Source organism: Dama dama, chromosome X, assembly GCF_033118175.1.
Source record: "Dama dama isolate Ldn47 chromosome X, ASM3311817v1, whole genome shotgun sequence".
NCBI classification, from domain to species: Eukaryota; Metazoa; Chordata; class Mammalia; order Artiodactyla; family Cervidae; genus Dama; species Dama dama.
The window spans coordinates 13,697,866-13,716,844 of NC_083714.1; the positions used below are offsets into that span (position 1 = coordinate 13,697,866).

General features: G+C 40.3%; 1 long non-coding RNA gene across 1 annotated transcript in view; it reads right to left on the bottom strand.

Moving 5' to 3' along the window:
* Positions 1-5,869: 5,869 nt before the first annotated feature.
* LOC133052357 (uncharacterized) overlaps positions 5,870-18,979 on the bottom strand; it is a 37,805-nt gene continuing 24,695 nt past the window's right edge. Inside the window, exon 3 of the long non-coding RNA XR_009692031.1 lies at positions 5,870-6,428. This is a non-coding gene — a long non-coding RNA (uncharacterized LOC133052357). The remainder of the gene's footprint in view (positions 6,429-18,979) is intronic.

Consider the following 18,979-nt stretch of genomic DNA (forward strand, 5'->3'; position numbering starts at 1 on the left):
TCATACATTGACATGAATCAGCCATGGATTTATATGTGTTCCCCATCCCGATCAAACTGAACCAGATAAAAACAGGAAAAAAAAAAGTATTTATTTATTTATTTATTTTGGCTGTACTGAGTCTTCGTTGCTTTGCTTGGGCCTTCTCCATTTGCCGTGAGTGGGGGCTATTCTTCATTGTAGTGCATTGGCTTCTCATCGTAGCGGCTTCTCTTGTTGCAGGGCTCAGGCTCTAGGCACGCGGGCTTTGGTAGTTGCGACATGGGCTTGACAGTTGCAGTCCATGGACTCTGGAGCTTGGGCTCAATAGTTGTGGCACGCGGGCTTAGTTGCTCCAATGCATGTGGAATCTTCCCGAACCAGGGATCGAAACTGTGTCTCCTACACTGGCAGGCAGACTCCTGTCCACTGTGCCACCAGGGAAGTCCAAGTGCTGACAGTCTTATAACTAAATCCTTACATAAGAGAATGTAGTAGACTGGTACATCTTAGAGTGGGAGGAGGGCAATGTTAGCAGGAAGAAAAGGAAACCCTAGTGAACCCTACAAAAAGTATTAAATATATAATCACCAACAATAGCAAGAGCTAACACATATCACACTTAATGTGAGCCAGACACTATTCCAAGTAGGCTACCTACATTGGCTCATTTAACTCTTATAACCACCCCATGAGGTAGATACTACTGACATTGTCATCCTCATCTGATAGATGGAGGAAACTTTGACAGAAAGAGGCTAAGAAACTTGCCCAAGGTTACACAACTACTGTGTGGGGCCAGGTAGTCTGGCGATAACAGTCTGTGCTTTTACCAGTTCTGCTGTTCTCACAAGAGATTAGACATGCTGACGTTACAAAGAGCTTCAGGAAAGAACTGGATACAAATTGCAAGTATTTCTCCATAGACTAAATGAAGGGAAATCACAGGGATGTTTAGAATATCCTGAGTCTTTGAGGCTGACATCAGTGGAGGGCATCTCACACATGTCCCTCCAGATACCACCTGTTTAAGTCTGACCTTGATCTCAGTTGGAAGCCACTTTCTCAGAAGCTTTGTCTGAGCCCCCAGAGTTCGTTAGGCCCCCCTCCCAACCCTACTCCTTCCCCATTCTTATCACAATAGATCAGGTATGTAATTATTTATTTCATATCTGTCTTCCACACTAGACAGAATGAGCAAGTGGGTCTGTTTTGCATATCACTGTATCCCCATCACCTAGCCTAGGGTCACCAACTTATGGCCTGTGGGCCAAATTTAGCCCAAAGTCTGTTTTCTTTTAATGAATTGAGATTGGCACACAGCCACACTATTTAAATATTGTCTATGACTTCTTTCACACTAAAATGGCAGTGTTGAGTAGTTGCAAGAGACTATGTGGCCTGAAGGCCTAAAAAAATATTTAGTATGTGGCCTCTACAGCAAAATTTACCAGTCCCCGACTCGCTCGTGGATATGCTAAGTTGCCTCAGTCTTGTCTGACTTTTTGTGACCTTATGGACCATAGCCCACCGGGCTCCTCTGTCCATGGGATTCAACTCCTGGCAAGAGTACTGGAGTGGGTTGTTATGCCCTCCTCCAGGGGATCTTCCTGACCCAGAGATTGAACCTGCATCTCTGAAGTCTCCTGTATTGGCAGGCAGGCTCTTCATCACTAGAACCACCTGGGAAACCTAGCTCAGGTTAGATAATGAACAGATATCTGTTTAAAGGATGGATATACTTACTATTTATTTAACACATAAATTTACATGGCACTTACTATAGTCAGACACTGTTCCAAGTGCTATACAAGTATAACTCATTTATTCCTCATAATAATCCAATAATATCTGTGGCATTATTATTCCCATTTTACAAAGGAAGACACTGGCAAACAGAGAGTTCAGTATCTTGCCTCAAATAAAATAGGTTGTAGGTAGCTAGGCTAGGATTCAAAATTCAGGCTTTCAGGCTCCCAACCCCAGGCTATCTACACCATGTTAACTGACCATGGGTGGGATCTAGTTTTTCTGGTGTTCCAAGGAGAAAACTGCTGGATGGTTTTAAGAAGGGGAAGGCTGTGGTCAAAGCAGCCAAAGGAGAAAGAGTGGCCTCACTCCACATAGTCTCTAGGACTTGATTAATGAGAAGGACATGCTAAAAAGAACAAATTAGCAAAGCATCATTTGGCTCTCACCATGGCTAACAGAAACAAATAAGCATTCTCTAAAAATAACCTAGTATTATTATCACCCTACCTGGAACTAGCTAACACCACTGATTAAAGGTTTTAGAGCACTCTGAGGCTGGACCAGTTTGTTATACTCTATCACATGTCCAAACACTCCCCGTCTCCCCTACTGTAGCCAACTGTCTTCAAATGTATCCCACCATAAAACAAGGCAAGAACAAATGATTGGTTTGGTGCTAATTCATCCCACTCCTGAAAAAACGAAAAGGGAGTGAACTATACGGCTGTTGCATTAAATATTTCCTCTTCCTGTCTCCATAGTGTCTGGGCTGTATGCCAGTTGTTAGTAGGGAGGAGTAACACATGCCATCAAATGAAGTTATAGCTCTAAAATACAATGCTGGGCCACCAATAAGTCATTGCTGATGGCTTGACTTCTTTGTGGTTTGCTGGAGGAAGTCAACTTGTTGACAGGCTTGGGAGAACTTGCTTCATGTGGCTGAGGGTGAGGGGTCAGCTGAAGCAGCTAGTTAAGAAAGAACACTCTGAGAGACCAAGTAAAGTTTGTTCTTCTCTTCCTGGTAGGACAAGCAAGACGCCAGGATTCTACATTCATGCTGGGAGCCTGGGCTGGAAACCAGGGTTTAGTTTGGGGTTCGACCCACCTGGGGGCATCACAGCTTGAAGTCAAAGGTGATCCAAAAGCCAGTGATCAAGGGAGAAGCTGAACATTAAATCCTATCAGACAGCCCAACTGAAGAGCCAGTTCCATTTGGCAGACAAAAGGGAGAGAATCTGTGCTCTTTGTTACTGAGAAAACCAGGCACAGTAGACCAGAGCAAGAGGGACTGGGACAGAGAGTCAAAGGCAGGACCTATGGACCTTCCCTGAACTCTTGGGACAGCTTTGCAGAAACTTCTTATTGAGTGACTGGGCCTTGGCTTTGAGTAGGGATGACTGTCCTACCACCAGCAAAGAGAGGCAATATAGTCAAGTGGTTAGCAGTACACTCTAGCATCAGACTGCCTGAAAGTACATCTCAGCTGTGCTGCCTGTTAGCTGTGTGGCCTGTGGTTAGTCACTTCATCTACTCTAGCCTTGGCTTCCGTATCTGTGAAATAGAAATAAAAACACTTACTTAGCAAGGTTGAAAAAATAAGTAAGATACCACGGTAAGTGCTTAAAACACATGAGCAATAAATGTTGCTTAATGTTATTTTGGGGCTATCCAGGTAGCTCAGTAGTAAAGAATCCACCTGCTAATGCAGGAGATGCAGGTTTGATCCCTGGGTCAGGAAAATCCCCTGAAGGAGGAAATGGCTACCCACTCCAGTATACCTGCTTGGAAAATTCCATGGACAGAGGGGCCTGGTGGACTATAGTCCATGGGGTTGCAAAGAGTCCAACACAACTTGGTGACTAAAATATGTGTGTGTGTGTGTGTGTGTGTGTGTGTGTGTGTTAGTTGCTCAGTCATGTCCGACTCTTTGCAATCCCATGGACTGTAGCCCACTAGGCCCCTCTGTCCATGGAATTTTCCAGGCAAGTATACTGGAGTGAGTTGCCATGCCCTCCTCCAGGGGATCTTCCTGACCCAAGGATTGAACACAGCTCTCCCGCATTGTAGCCAGACTCTTTACTGACTGAACCACCAGGGAAGCCCTTTTATAAACTATCTCGGATTCTCCAGGCCAGAATACTAGAGTGGGTAGCCGTTCCCTTCGCCAGGGGATCTTCCCAACTCAGGGATCGAACCCAGGTATCCTGCACTGCAGGAGGATTCTTTACCATATATATATATATATATATATATATATATATAATTTTTAGGGCATTCCCTCGTGGCCCAGTGGCTAAGACTCCACACTCCTAAGGCAAGGGACCTGGGTTCGATCCCTGATCAGGAACCAAGAACCCACATGCTGCAACTAAAGATCCTGCATGCCAAAATGAACATCAAAGATCCCAAATGCTGCAACTAAAACTTGGAGCAGCCAAATCAATAAACATCTTAAAAAATATATTATTTTTAAAAAGCACATCACTTTGGCTCAAAGGATCAGTGTAAATCAGTTCCAGGCAAAACCTGTGTAACGTCCACACCCTGACTCAAAATCCACAAGCAGGCATCCTCAATAGGAGGCAGGGGTTGACCTACTGCTGCCACTCCTGGGGCTGGCTCTGCCAAGGGCACCGCTGTGCAGGCCAACTGGCAGCAGAAGGGCAGGGCAAGTGAAATCATTCTTTGATCTCATCTTTTGGGGTGGATTTTCTCTTTCCCAACCACCCTGATTCCTCCAGCTGAGCAGGTTCTGCCAGCCTGAAAAAGAAAAGCCCCATAAACAAAGGCGCTGGAGACTTAATGTTCTCCACTGTCAAGAAATACCAGGACTTCCCAAAGAAAGCTTGGTCACACATATCACTGGAAGATGTAGGAAAGTAGAAAGGTAAGATATGGATTGGGAGGCCTTAGAATTTCACTGTGAGGTGGGGCTGCTTGGTAGAGAAATCGTTAAGGGGAAGGCCCTTGGTTACACTGCAGGCAATCATCTTTGCCATCCTTCCTGTTTTGCAAAGTGTTTAGGACAGTGTTTTTTTAAGTGTATTTCCCTCACCACTTACATCAGAATCTACAGGGGGGAACTAGCTAAAAATGCAGATTCTGAACCCCTGGAGTTCTGACTCATGAAGCTCAGCATTTTTAATGAGTTTTCAAGTAGACTGTTATTCCATTATGTAATTTTTGAACAGTCAACACATTTACATGGCACAAAACTTTAAAAATATAAAAAGTGTATAGAGTGGAAGTGTCTCTCCCATCCCTGTCAACAGCTGCCCAGTTCTGACCTTTCCCCACCCCTACCTGCCATACAAAGCTAGGTTACCACTGATATTCATGTCTTAAGAATCCTTTCAGAGGTTCTTTATCAGATATTTTATCCGATATCAAGCAAAACAAATACGTGTCTTTCACTCGCCCTCAACAAAAGTTAACACTCTTCACATAGTGTTCTTCATCTTTAAAAATACATATAAACAACAAGGTCCTACACAGGGAACTATATTCAATATCTTATGATAACTTATAATGGAAAAGAATCTGAAAAAGAATATATATATTCATATTGTTGTTGTTTAGTCACTAAGTTGTGTCCAACTCTTTTGTGAGCCTATGGACTTTAGCCCTCCAGGCTCCTCTGTCCATGGGATTTCCCAGGCAAGAATACTGGAGTGGGTTGCTATTTCCTTCTCCAGGAGATCTTCCCAACTCAGGGATTGAACCCACATCTCCTGCTTGGCAGGCAGATTCTTTACCACTGGGCCACCAGGGAAGCCCCCTTATTAATATACATACATATATATGTATGTGTGTGTATATATATATATATATATATATATATATGAATCACTTTGCTGTATACCAGAAACTAACACAGCATTGTAAATCAACCATACTTCAACAATAAAATAAATACATACATAACTTAAAGATCTTTCCACATCTGACTTCCTTACCAGTTTTCACAACTGTATACTATTCCATTGTATGGATGGACAAGACTATTTTGCCAGTCACTTTTTGAAGAACACTTGGGTTGTTTCCAATCCTTTGGAAACTAATACAATAAACAGATATATGGAATTACCTTGTACATCCATTATCTGCAGATGTAGGATACATTTCCAAAACCAGAGTTCCTTCTCTGGCGGATTCTGATGCACAGTGGAATTTAGGAACCACTGGCTTAAGGGTTGCTGATGTGATAGGAATAATTTATCTTTGATTAAACCTTTATGTTAAAACCCATAAAATGGCAAAGCTGGAGGGACTCTTAGACACCTTCTTCCTCATTTCGCAATTGAGGAAACTGACTCTCAGGGAATCAACATGCTTGAGGTTACACAGCATGTTGGTAGCAGAGCTGAAACAGGAATGCAGGTCTCGTCACTTATAGGCCAGTGTTCTGCTTCGTTGTTGGTGTTCAGTCACTCAGTCATGTCTGACTCTTTGTGACCCGATGGACTGCAGCATGCCAGGCTTCCCTATCCTTCGCCATCTCCCGGAGCTTGCTCAGACTCATCCATTGAGTCGGTGATGCCATCCAACCATCTCATCCTCTGTCATCCCCTTCTCTTCCTGCCTTCAATCTTTCCCAGCATCAGGGTCTTTTCCAATGAGTTGGCTCTTCTCATCAGGTGGCCTGTTAGTCAACAAGCAAATGTGGAATGCCCAGTGCAGTGTATGAAGGTCTCTAGCTGGAACAGAGAGGAGACACAAGGGAAAAGATAATGCATCATAGCTGGTGTCTTGGAATGGCAGATTTTCCGATAATATCAGTACTAAACAGACAAAATGTCCTATAAAGTAGTGTGAGCCACAGACCTCTTTCCACAAAATGGAGAAAGGCCAATGGTTCTCTATGCACCTAATTAAGTCCAAATTCTGGAAAAAGGAAAAACTTTGAGTGTCCATGCAGTTTCTATAAGGGGCTTAAAGCAGTGACTTGATACTGAAGACCAAACTCCTGGAGAGATGATTTGGGGTTGGTAAATCTCCATGAAGGCGCCATTCTTATTCTGTAGATCCATTTTACAATGTATAGAAAGGCTCATCGAGGAAACAAAAGTCTTATAAACTTTTTAAAAAATTATTTATTTCTTTTTGCTTGTGCTGGGTCTTTGTTGCTGTGTAGGCTTTCTCTAGGTACGACAATCAATCAGGGGCTGATCAGTCAGCCTGCTGAGCACAAGCTCTGGGTCACGTAGGCTTCAGCAGTTGCAGCTCCTGGGCTCTAGAGTACAGGTTCAATAGTTGAGGCACACAGGCTTAGTTGCCCCACTGCATGTGGGATCTTCCCAGATCAGGGATCAAACCCACGTCTCCTGCACTGGCAGGCAAATTCTCTACCACTGAGCCACGAGGGAAGTCCAACCAAGGTCTTTTACAAGGAACAAGTGACCTCTCAAAGTCCTCCTACCCCAGAATCTCCTGCCCAACATTAGAGGTTTATATTTTTCAGTTATGGTCTCTATGAGACACTTGCTGTTTCTGTCTATTTGTATTCATCATAGAGGTAAGGTGGGATGGGATGGTGTCAGTGCAAACCTTGTTGGGAATTCCCTGATGGTTCAGTGTTTAGGACACAGCACTTTCACAGCCGAAGGTTCCATCCCCGGTCAGGGAACTAAGATCCCATGAGATGTGTGGTTTGGCAAAAAAGAAAAAAAAGAAAACCTTGTTAATCATAAAGCTTTACAGATTGTTTTGTAGCAACTTCAACCTCTTTCTATCTTAGCCAATTAAAGGGGACATGTGTGTGTGTATGTGTGTGTGTGTGCACACGCGTGCGCGCATTTAAAATCAGGCTAAATACCTTGTGGGGTCTTGCACAGAGTGGCAGGACAGTGTGTCTGTTGTCCTTAGGTCTAATTTCAACATTAGAGGAACAAGTATCCTAGCTGAAGAGCTCAGACAGGCATCAGGGAGCCTGGGATTTTGAACTGCAGGGGCTGTATGCACCAGCCAGAGAAGATGCATTCTTTATCCCATTATCAGCCACTCTCCAGTCCTAATTTCGATGAGAACAAGATGATTGTTAAGTGGAGTGCTCCTCACTCCACAGCTTAATGAACCATAGTCTAACAGCCTCCCTTTTATGTGGTCAGCAATCACTTGTGTCTCCTGAGAGAGGGGAGTCGGGGAGAGAGCCTGCAGGAAGTTGCAGGTAAAAGCAGCTGAAGAAAATTAAATTGTACGTTTTTCAGCTCTGAACCATCAATGACCTAAGAGAGAACCAAGAGAGCCCAGAGCTTGGAGACCTTCAGCCACCACTCCCAAGCAAGAGCGTCAGTGAGGAGGGTGTCAGTCTCACAGTGTTGAGCCAAGACCTGCTCAACTGTTGAAATCATTTGACAGCCTTCTCCCAGGTCCTATAGAGGCATTCTAGACCCTAGGCCTCTCTTAAAGTACAGTTCTTAGAACTTATCTATGAGAATATCTGGAAAGCTGTGAAAAAACGCTTCACCTCAGGGGCTGCTGGGTTAGTGAATGTGTGAAGATTTGCGGAAAGCCCTTTTGCCATACCTTGCCCTGTGCATCTCTTCCGTCTGACTGTTCCTAAGTTATATTCTTTTTATAATATACAGGTAATCTAGTTTAAAAAAGCTTCACCTCAGACCACTGAATCAGAATCTCTGGCAATAGGACCCAAGCATCTGCATTTTCCTCACATTTACTGGGTAAATCTGGGATACCATAAAAGACAACAACTGTTGCCCTTACTATAAGAAGGCTTTGTGAAGGGGTTCCTACTCCTTCTGCTCAAACAGGTTTCATTGTCATATTCATGTATAGATACCATGATAATGGCAGAACTTGTTAACTGAGCATACTTTATGCCAACCTCTGTGCTAAGAGCTTTGGGTGTTACTATTGCATATATAGTCCTTGCAATTACCAAGTGAGGCAAGGGATATTATCTGCATCTCACAGATGAGAAGATTGAGACTTAAGACATGGAAGCAATCTAAATGTCCCTTGACACACGAATGGATAAAGAAAAGGTGGTACATATATACATTGGAATGCTACTTGGCTATAAAAAAGAATGAAATAATGCCATTTGCAGCAACATGGATGGACCTAGAGATTATCATGCTAATAAGTAAGTCAGAAAGAGAAATACTGTATGAAATCACTTATATGTGGCATCTAAAATATGACACAAATGAACTTATTTAGAAAACAGAAACAGACTCACAGACCTATGGATCTATGGTTGCCAAGGGGGAAGGGTGGGTGTGGGAGGGATGGATTGCAAGTTTGGGATTAGCAGATGCAAGTTATTATATGTATATACATATATATATATATATATATATATACACACACATACATATGTATATATAAATCACTTTACTATACACCAGACACTAACACAACATTGTAAATCAGCATTACTTCAATAAAATAAATTTAATAAAATAATATCATTTTTAAAATCTTCAAAAAGGGCTTCCCTGGTGGCTGAGAGGGTAAAGTGTCTGCCTGCAATGTGGGAAACCCAGGTTCAGTCCCTGGGTTGGGAAGATTCCCTGGAGAAGGAAATGACAACTCACTCTAGTATTCTTGCCTGGAGAATCCCATGGACAGAGCAGCCTGGTAGGCTAGAGTCCACGGGGTCACAAAGAGTCAGACATGACTGAGCGACTTCACTAAAAAACAAAAACAAAATCTTCAAAAAAAAAAAAGAAGATAGAGGCTTGAAGGCATGAAGGAAAAACAGCTAGTAAGTAACAGAGCTGGGATTCAAACCAAAGTCTACCCATCTCCAAAGGCCATGATCTGAGTCTTTACTACATCCTGTCTCAAACAATCATTCTAAAGTTGGTTCTAACAGTACTCATGCCAAGTCACTTCAGTCATGTCCCACTCTTTGCGACCCTCTAGATTATAGCCCGCCAGGCTCCTTCTCTGTCCATGGGATTTGGGTGGCCATGCCCTCCTCCAGGAGATCTTCTCGACCCAGAGATCGAACCCATGTCTCTTATATCTCCTGCACCGGCAGATGGGTTCTTTACCACTCATGCCACCTGGGAAGCCCCTTCTAATAATACTTAGCAGCTCTTAAAAGATGTCACAAAATGATCAGATGAGGAATCGTCAGTACAATGCAGGAAGACAGACTCTCTGTAACATCTTTTTGTCAACAGATCTTTTTTTTCCAAATCTTCTTTCTCTGTCCTCATGTACTATCTTTGGTACTCACTCCTACTTCCTGAAGGTAAACCAGACTCATTCGCTTAACTGACTTTTCAGTATTCTGGAGACTTGATATTTGTTTGGGTTGATGCTCTGTTACAAAAGTGAGTGAATTCAGAGCCTGCTTTCCACATAACAGAAGCTTTATGTATACTCTGAACAAGCAACCCACTCCAGTATTCTTGCCTGGAGAATTCCATGGACAGAGGAGCCTGGTGGGCTGCAGTCCATGGGGTCACAAACAGTCGGACACGACTGAGTGACTAACACTTTCATTTCACTGAATGCTTGGTGTCCAACTGTCAAGCTGGCTGACTCAATGTTTACTTTAGCTAAGTTCTCTAATTATCACTTTTACAAAGTCAGTGCTGAATATCTGGTTGTGTATTTATGTTGATTCCCAGGAAAAAGTGTGATGAGATAAATCATTACTATTTTAAACATAGAGTGTCATTATTTTACAGTTTAACCAATTACTTCATAATGCATTGCTTTTTGAAAACATCAACCACCACAGTCCACTAGCATGCCAGCCTTCTAGGGGCTGCAACAGACCTGCTTTTAGAAACTGGCCTATCTGAAAATGAGGACAAGTTCAATGTGGGATCTTTGACAGGTTCTTTCCTCCTCTCTGCATCTCAACTGAAATAGCGGAACCTTGGATTAGATGACATAAAGGTCCTACTATCTCAAACCATTTAGAACAAAATACCCAAAATAGCCAATCTTCCAGAAGAACCTTCACAGTAGTACTCTTATTAGTTAGCTAGAGGCTCAACTGCTCTAATAAGGGACTCCAAAATAATGCATTTTCAATGAGTCAGAAGTGTTGTTTTTTTTTTTCACTCAGTTAATAATCCAAGGAGGTGGTCCAGGGCTAACATAGAGGCTTGGAGATGTTAAACGCACAGGCTTCTTCTATTTTGTTGCTCCCCACCTTGTTAACATTCCAGGTCATAGGAACGGAGCACATGGCCAGTGAAAGGCATGCTCCATTCTTTTATTCTTCCCATGTTATTGAGATACGATTGCCATACAGCACAGTGTAAGTTTAAGGTGTACAGCATAATGATCTGACTTACATACATCATGCAATGATCATCACATTTTCAGATTAGTGAGCCTCTATCATCTCAGATAGACACAACATTAAAGAAATAGAAAAAGTACACTTTTTCCTTGTGATGGGAACTCTTAGGATTTACTCTTTTAACCACTTTCATAGATAACACATGGCAGTGTTAATTATCTTTATCTTGGTGTACATTATATCACTAGTACTTATTTATCTTATAACTGGAAGTGTGTACCTTTTGATTACCTTCATCCTATTCCCCCATCCCCCACCCCCGCCCTACCTCTGGTAACTACAAATCTCATCTCTTTCTCTGTGAGTTTGTTTTTCTCTTGTTTTTTGAACTGTAATTGACCTACAACACTATGCTAGTTCCTGTTATACAACACAGTGGTTTGGTATATACACATTTCAAATCATCATCAAGATAAGTCAAGTTACAATACGTGACCATACAGAGGTATTACATAGTTATTGACTATATTCCCCAAACTGTACATTTCATACCTGTGACTTATTTTGCAACTGGAAGTTTGTATTTCTTAATCTCCCTCACCTATGGAGAGGAATGGAATATATGCTTCTTTCTTTTAAGGGCACAACTCAGAAATTGCAAATATCCATTCCACTTGAGTCCGGTTGACTAAGAACCACGTCACTCGGCCACATCTAGCTGCCTGGGATGTTGGAAAATGCGATCTTTACCTTGCCATCATATGCAGTTAAAGCTCCTATTACTATTGAAAAACCATGGGGATAGATATTGTGGGGAGTTGACAAGCAGCCTCTGGCAGAGTACTATATTATGAATGAGTAATCTTGCTTATCTCTTTCTCCCAAAAGATTCCTTGTTTCACTGGCTTGCTATGCTACTCACTGGCTTTTACCAAGCAAAAGGAGTTCTTTTTGTTTTGTTTTTATTGAAGTACAGTTGATTTACAATATTGTGCTAATTTCAGGTATACACCACAGTGATTCATTTATAGACATGCACACACATATATGCTTTTTCAGATTATTTTCCTTTACAGCTTATTACAAAATATTGAGTATAGTTCCCTGTGTTATACAGTAGGTCCCTATTAGTTATCTACTTTATATATAGTAGTGTGTATATATTAATCCCAAGGTCCTAATTTATCACCCCCCCACCCTTCCTCTCCCATTTGGTAACCGTAAATTTGTTTTCTGTGTCTATGGGTCTGTTTCTGTTTTGTAAATAAGTTTATTGGTATCATTTTTTTAAGATTCCACATATAAGCGATCACATGATATTTGTCTTTCTCTTTCTGACTTACTTAACATAATAACCTCTAAGTCTATCCATGTTGTTGAAAATGACGTTATTTCATTCTTTTTTTATGGCTGAGTAATTCCATCTTCTTCATCCATTCATCTATTGATTAACATTTAGTTTGTTTCCATGTCTTGGCTATTGTACACAGTGCTGCAATGAACATTGGGGTGCATGTGTCTTTTTAAATTACTGTTTTCTCGGGGTATATCCCCAGGAGTGGGATGGCAGGATCACAATATGGTAACTGTACTTTTACTTTTTTTTTTTTTTTTTTTAAGGAAACTCCATATTATTCTCCATAGTGATTGTACCAATTTACATTCCCACCAACAGTCTCCAGCATTTGTTATTTCTAGACTTTTTCATGCTGGCCATTCTGACCAGTGTCAGATGATACTTCATAGTGGTTTTTAATGATTAAGCCAGAAGGTTCTTGATGAAAGGGGTCAGACCAAGTCCTGTGGTCTGCTATGAAATGGCCTTAAGTCAGCCTCAAGTGGACTTTGGCTCCTAGAGGGATAGAATATCTGTTCTCTAAGCTGCTATCCTCTGTAAAGTCTGATTGAGCTGCTGGAGGGGGCCACCAACAACTTTGAATTAATTTCATCCTTCAGTTGAATTCAAACCATAGGCATTGTTTCTAGGGTATTAGTAGGAACTGGTTGCCATGTTCCTTTTTGGTCCATTTATTTGTATCAATATACATGTTATTTATTGGTATTGGATATTATAAAGAGCATGGGTTTTGGTATCAGATCAGTATGGCTTTGAGGAAATTGTACCCACTCTGAGCTTTAGTTTCTTCATTTGTTAAACTGCAGTAAAGTCATCTAATTCAAGGAATGGTTGTGAGAATTATGTGAGTCAGAAACTACGAAATTACCCAGAGTATTGTGCACATTAGGCACCTAATACACATTCTCTTTATTGACACCAACAATTAACATGAATGATTCACTTGTTAATTCCCTACTGTGTACGTGCCAGGCAGTTAGCTAGCTTCCACATATATAGCTGGTTCACATGTACATGTTTTAGTATCTGGGAACCACGGAAAATTTCTTTACAATTAGTTGCTTCATTCGGTCCTTGTGAATGAATGTGGGTTGCTGCTGTCACTTAATAGAAACCTTGTATATCTGGCAAAGGGCTTAGACGGAGGGAGGGTGTCAGGAGAGAGTGACTCAATGGCCCTAACTTGGTGCTGGTTTCCATTTCCTTCTGTCTTCAATAAAACTTAATTTAATGAGTTTTCCCTGCTCTTTTGATACTTTACCTGCCAACTCTGTCTAAGAACATTTGGTATCTCAGAATTAAATCTTGAAAGTCCTTAACATTCTCGCTTTCTGAATCATGCTACCTTTGAGACTTTGCTCGCTGGCTTCGCTTCAGTCGTGTCCAACTCTTTGCGACCCCATGGACTGTAGCCTGCCAGGCTCCTCTGTCCATGGAATTCTCCAGCAGGAATACTGAAGTGGGTTGCCATTTCCTCCTACAGGGGATCTTCACAACCCAGAGATAAAACCCTTGTCTCTTATGTCTCTTGCATTGGCAGGCAGGTTCTTTACCATGAGCACCACCTGGGAAGCCCGCCTGGGAGAACTTTGAGACCAGTAGTAGCTTAAATGCCAGCCTGCCAGAGTAAATGTGTGTGACTTTGAGTGAGTCATTTCCATCTTCTGAAGCTCACTTTCCTCATTTATGAAATGAGTATATTAACAAAACCCACTTCATAGGTTAGTTGTGAAGATTGAATAAGACAATGCATGCAAATTGTTTAACATGGTATCTGGCTCATAGTAATCAATAAATGAATAAGTGTTATTATTTTCATTCATGCATTAATTAATTCATTCAACTGGTGTTTATTAAGTGCTAGGAATGAGCTTGGCACTCATTCCAAAACCTTCCAATTTCACTGGGAAGCCAAGACAAGATATAATCTAAGAGAACCCTGACACACTGTTGGTGGGAATGTAAGTTGGAAAATAGTAGGGAGACTTTTCAAAAAATTAAAAATAGAACTACTATACAATTAAGCAATTCTACTTCTGGTTATTTATCTGAAGAAAATAATAATTCAAAAAGATACATGCACCCCTATGTTCATTGTAGCATTATTTACAATAGCCAAATAAGGAAGCAACCTAAGTGCCCACTGACAGATGAATGGATAAAGAAAGATTATATATAATGTAATATTACTCAGCCATAAAAAGATGAAATCTTGCCATTTGGGACAACATGTATGGTCCTTGAAGGTATTATGCTAAGTGAAGTAAGTCAAACAGAGAAAGACAAATACGATATGATTTTACTCATATGTGGACTATATTTTAAAAAATCATAAATGAGCAAACCAAACTAAACAAAAGCAAACACATAGATACAGAGACCAGCATAATGGTAACCAGTGGGAAAGGGGATGGGGAAGGGCAAAATGGGTAAAGAAGGTCAACTATATGGTGATGGATAGAAAGTAAGCACAATGTAGCGTATAGAGAAGTAGAAATAAAATGTTGTACAGATGAAACATATACAGTGTTATAAAACAGCATTACCTCAGTTTAAGAAAAAGATATAACCTGTGAAATGTTCAATATAAAGTGGAATGTGATCCATGACAAAATAAGACAAAGTCAGAGGAAGAAGAGGTCATTGTGGCCCAGAGCAGTGTTTTTTAAGCTTTCCTGGCTTGAGTTTTATTTCCATCAGACCTTAGAGCCTTTTTATTGGATCAGTTTGAAAACCAGTGGATGAGACTGAATTAGAAAATGTGGTTATATAAAGGGAAGGGACAAGTAGTAATGGAAAAACAGCAGACTGGGACAGGTCGTGAAGGCCTTGAAATGTTTAGACAGAGAATGTGGTCTTGATTGCTTTGGGGAAGGTCCAAATCCAGGGTCTCTCTGCCATCTTTCCTCTACCAAACAATGGCAAACAGCCACTACCAATCTCTTCACTCTTTATAAACCCAACCTTGTGTATTGACAAGAGAAAGGGAAAACAAACCTCAATGCCCACCCACCCAAGCTAGCCCTGTGGGAAATGTCTTTGAAGATGAGATCATAGTCTGGGCATCTGGAGCAAACTAGCAGGGTCTACTTACTGTACAAAAATTGCTGAACATTTTTTTCTTTTCCTTAACCCTAAGTAAAGCTATCCTAGGGTTTCACATCAGTGGTTTTGAATTTTATTAAACAAAATAGCTAGTTCCTGCTTGATTGAAGTTTGGTGGTCTTTCCAGAATTTTTTTCTACATAACTCTCCCCTTTCTTCTCTGTTTTACCAGGGTTCTTGATTGTAAGTAGAAGAAACCAATTATAGTTAAACTCGTCAGACACATCAAAAAATACATATTGAAAGGATGTTGGGGCAGGAGGGGGAGCTCCCCAAATCAAGGGGAGGTTAGACGGCCAGGGTTGGAAGATTGATAGGAATCAAAAGGGTTCCAGAGGCCACCAAGAAGCAGCAACAGTACGGCTGAGATAGTGAGGCTAAGCATTGTCAAAACTATAGTGATTAGACACAAATCACCCCAGTCTCTTGATCAGTTGCTCCAGATTCTTCATCCTAGGAATGGAGGGAGAGGGGGAGAAGATCTCTATTCTTCAACTTCTCTAGTTGAGACAGGGTACTGTGTTCTACCAATATCTCACATCTTGGGAGATCCCCCTTCAAATAGGAAGAGGATGAACAGTGAACAGCAAACAAGTAAGGTAACATGCAAAACAATGTTCTTTATCTTCTCCTACATAATGTTTTTCAAACTGCAGTTGGTAACACATTATTGGGTTGTGAGATTAATTTCATGACTGTTGAATCACACTGACTGATTTTCAAATATTATGGCAGAAACCAGTACAAAATTGTAAAACAAGTACAAAAGTACAAAATCTCTCAGTCGTATCTGACTCTGTGATCCCACAGACAGTAGCCTACCAGGCTCCTCCGTCTATGGAATTTTCCAAGCAAGAGTACTGGAGTGAGTTGCCATTATAAAGCAAGTATCCTCCAATTTAAAATAAAGAAATTTTAAAAATATTAGACACGTCTTACATTTCTGAGATAAAATCTAGCTGGTCATAATTTCCTTTTCAAATAATGGATTCAAACTAGTGAAATTTGGTTTAGAATCTTTGCATCTAGGTTCATGAAGGGTATTGGTCTGCAGCTTTCTTGTACCTACTTTGGTAATGCTGTTCTCATAAAATAAGTTTAGAAGGGTTCCATCTTCTTCAATATTCTGGAAGGGTTCAGTAGAACTTATATTATTTCTTCTCTAAATCTGGGCTTAGAATTTCCTTGTGGAAAGGGTTTTAACCACAAATTCAATTTCTTTAATAGATACAGTGATATTCATGTTATCTATTTCTTCTTAAGTGAGTTTTCACAGAATGCATCTTTCATCTAAGGTACTGACTTTTTAGGAATAAAGTTGTTTATAACATTTCCTTACTTTCCTTTTAATATCTGTATTGATGTCAACTCTTTCAATAATTGCACATTTGTCTCATTAATTGGCAATTAATTGGCAATTTAGTGTTAGATAGGGCTTCCCTCGTAGCCCAGTCAGTAAAGAATCTGCCTGCAATCCAGGAGACCTGGGTTCAATTCCTGGGTCAGGAAGATCCCCTGGAGAAGGAAATGGCAACCCACTCCAGTATTCTTGCCTGGAGAATCCCATGGACAGAGGAGTCTGGCAGGCTACAATCCATGGGGTCACAAGAGTTGGACAAGACTTAGCAACTAAACCACCACCAGTGTTAGATAAGAGTCCAACTTTTGCATGTGGATATCCAGTTTTCCTAGCAGCTCTTATTGAAAATGCTGTCCTTTCCCCAATGATTTGTCTGGGCAATAATCACTTGACCATATATGCAAGGATTTACTTTTGGGGTCTATCTATTCTATTCACTTGGTCTATATGTCTGTCTTTATTGCAAGTCCACACTATTTTTGGCTTTTTGCCATATGATTAAGGAGTAGAAATTGCTATAAACTTGGATAAATATTTTGGAATAATTGCTGAAAAGTCTTTCAGTACCCTAATATTTTATATTTTTATTACCACACTGTTTTGACTACTGTAGCTTTGTAGTAAAGTTTCAAATTAGGAAGTGTGAGTCCTCTAGCTTTGTTCCCCTTATCAACATTGTTTTGCCCATCTAGGCCCCTCAAGATTCCATATGAATCTTAGGATTTAAAGAAAAATCTCTAGACCCACTCTAGGTAGTAATGATGCTCTTAACAATATTAAGTCTTCCAATCATGTTGGGAAAATTGAATAACCCCTGCAAAGGAATGAAATTGGACCCCCGATTTACACTACTAACAAAAAGTAACTTAAAATGGATTGTCTTCCAAACCATGAACACAGAGTATGTTTCTATCTGTTTATGTCTTCTTCAATTTCTTTCAGTAATGTTTTTATTTTTGTTTTGCTTCTGTTTTTTAAAATTGAAGTATAATAGACATATGACATTATAATAGTTTTAGGTGTAATGAACTCAATATTTATATATTGTCTATTGTATATATGTATACATAATGTATGCATTGGAAAAAGAAAAGGCAACCCACTCCTGTATTCTTCCCTGGAGAATTCCATGGACAGAAGAGCCTGGCAGGCTACAGTCCCTGGGGTCGCATGAGTTGGACACAACTTAAGAGACTAAACCACCACCATGGAGAAGGAAATGGCAACCCAATCCAGTATTCTTGCCTGGAAAAGTCCATGGACAGAGGAGCCTGGTAGGCTGCAGTCCATGGGGTTACATGACTGAGCACACATGCATGAGGAGGGTGACGGGAGATGGGTTGGTAGCAATAAATTGGTAGAACTAAAAATAAATAAATAAATAAACCACCACCAATGTATGCATATATACACATTTGTGTACATAATGACAATATTTATGTAATGTATATTGTAAATTATATATTTGTATACATACTAATTCAGTATTTGTATACACTGTGAAATGATCACCACAGTAAGTCTGTTGCCACAAATAGTTATAAAATTCTTTTTTTGTGTGAAGAGAAGCAGTGTTTTGTTTTAAAATATATTTTCACTTTATATGGACTCTAAATTCACAATATTTTTCAATACATTAAAGATGTTCCTCTACTGTCTTCTCTCTTGCAATGTTTCTCATGAAAAACCTGTTGTTTTCCTTATCTTCTGTTTCTCAATATACAATATGACTTTTCCCCCCACTCTGGTTGTGTTTAAGATTTTCTCTTTATCACTGGTTTTGAGCAATTTTACTGTGGTGTACCTTGATGTAGTTATCTTTGTCCTTTTTGTGATTGAGGTTAGTGGAACTTTTTGTATTTGTAGGCTTATAGTTTTAATCAAATTTGGAAAATCTGGGGCCATTATTTTTTCAAATGTTTTTTTCTCTTTTCCACCTCTATTCTTCACCTATCCAGTTACATGCGTATTAGGCTACCAGTAGTTCCACAGCTTATTGATGCACCATCATTTTTTAAAAAAATTCCCTTTTCTCTTTGTGTTTAATTTAGAATAGTTCTTATTGCTATGATAGCTTCTAAAGCAGCTCCCAATGATTCTCATTTCCTGGTTTTATGTTTTAGTGTCATCACTTGAGTGTGGGCTAGAACTAATGGTTTGGATTTAATGAATAAAATAGGGCAAAAGTGATGGC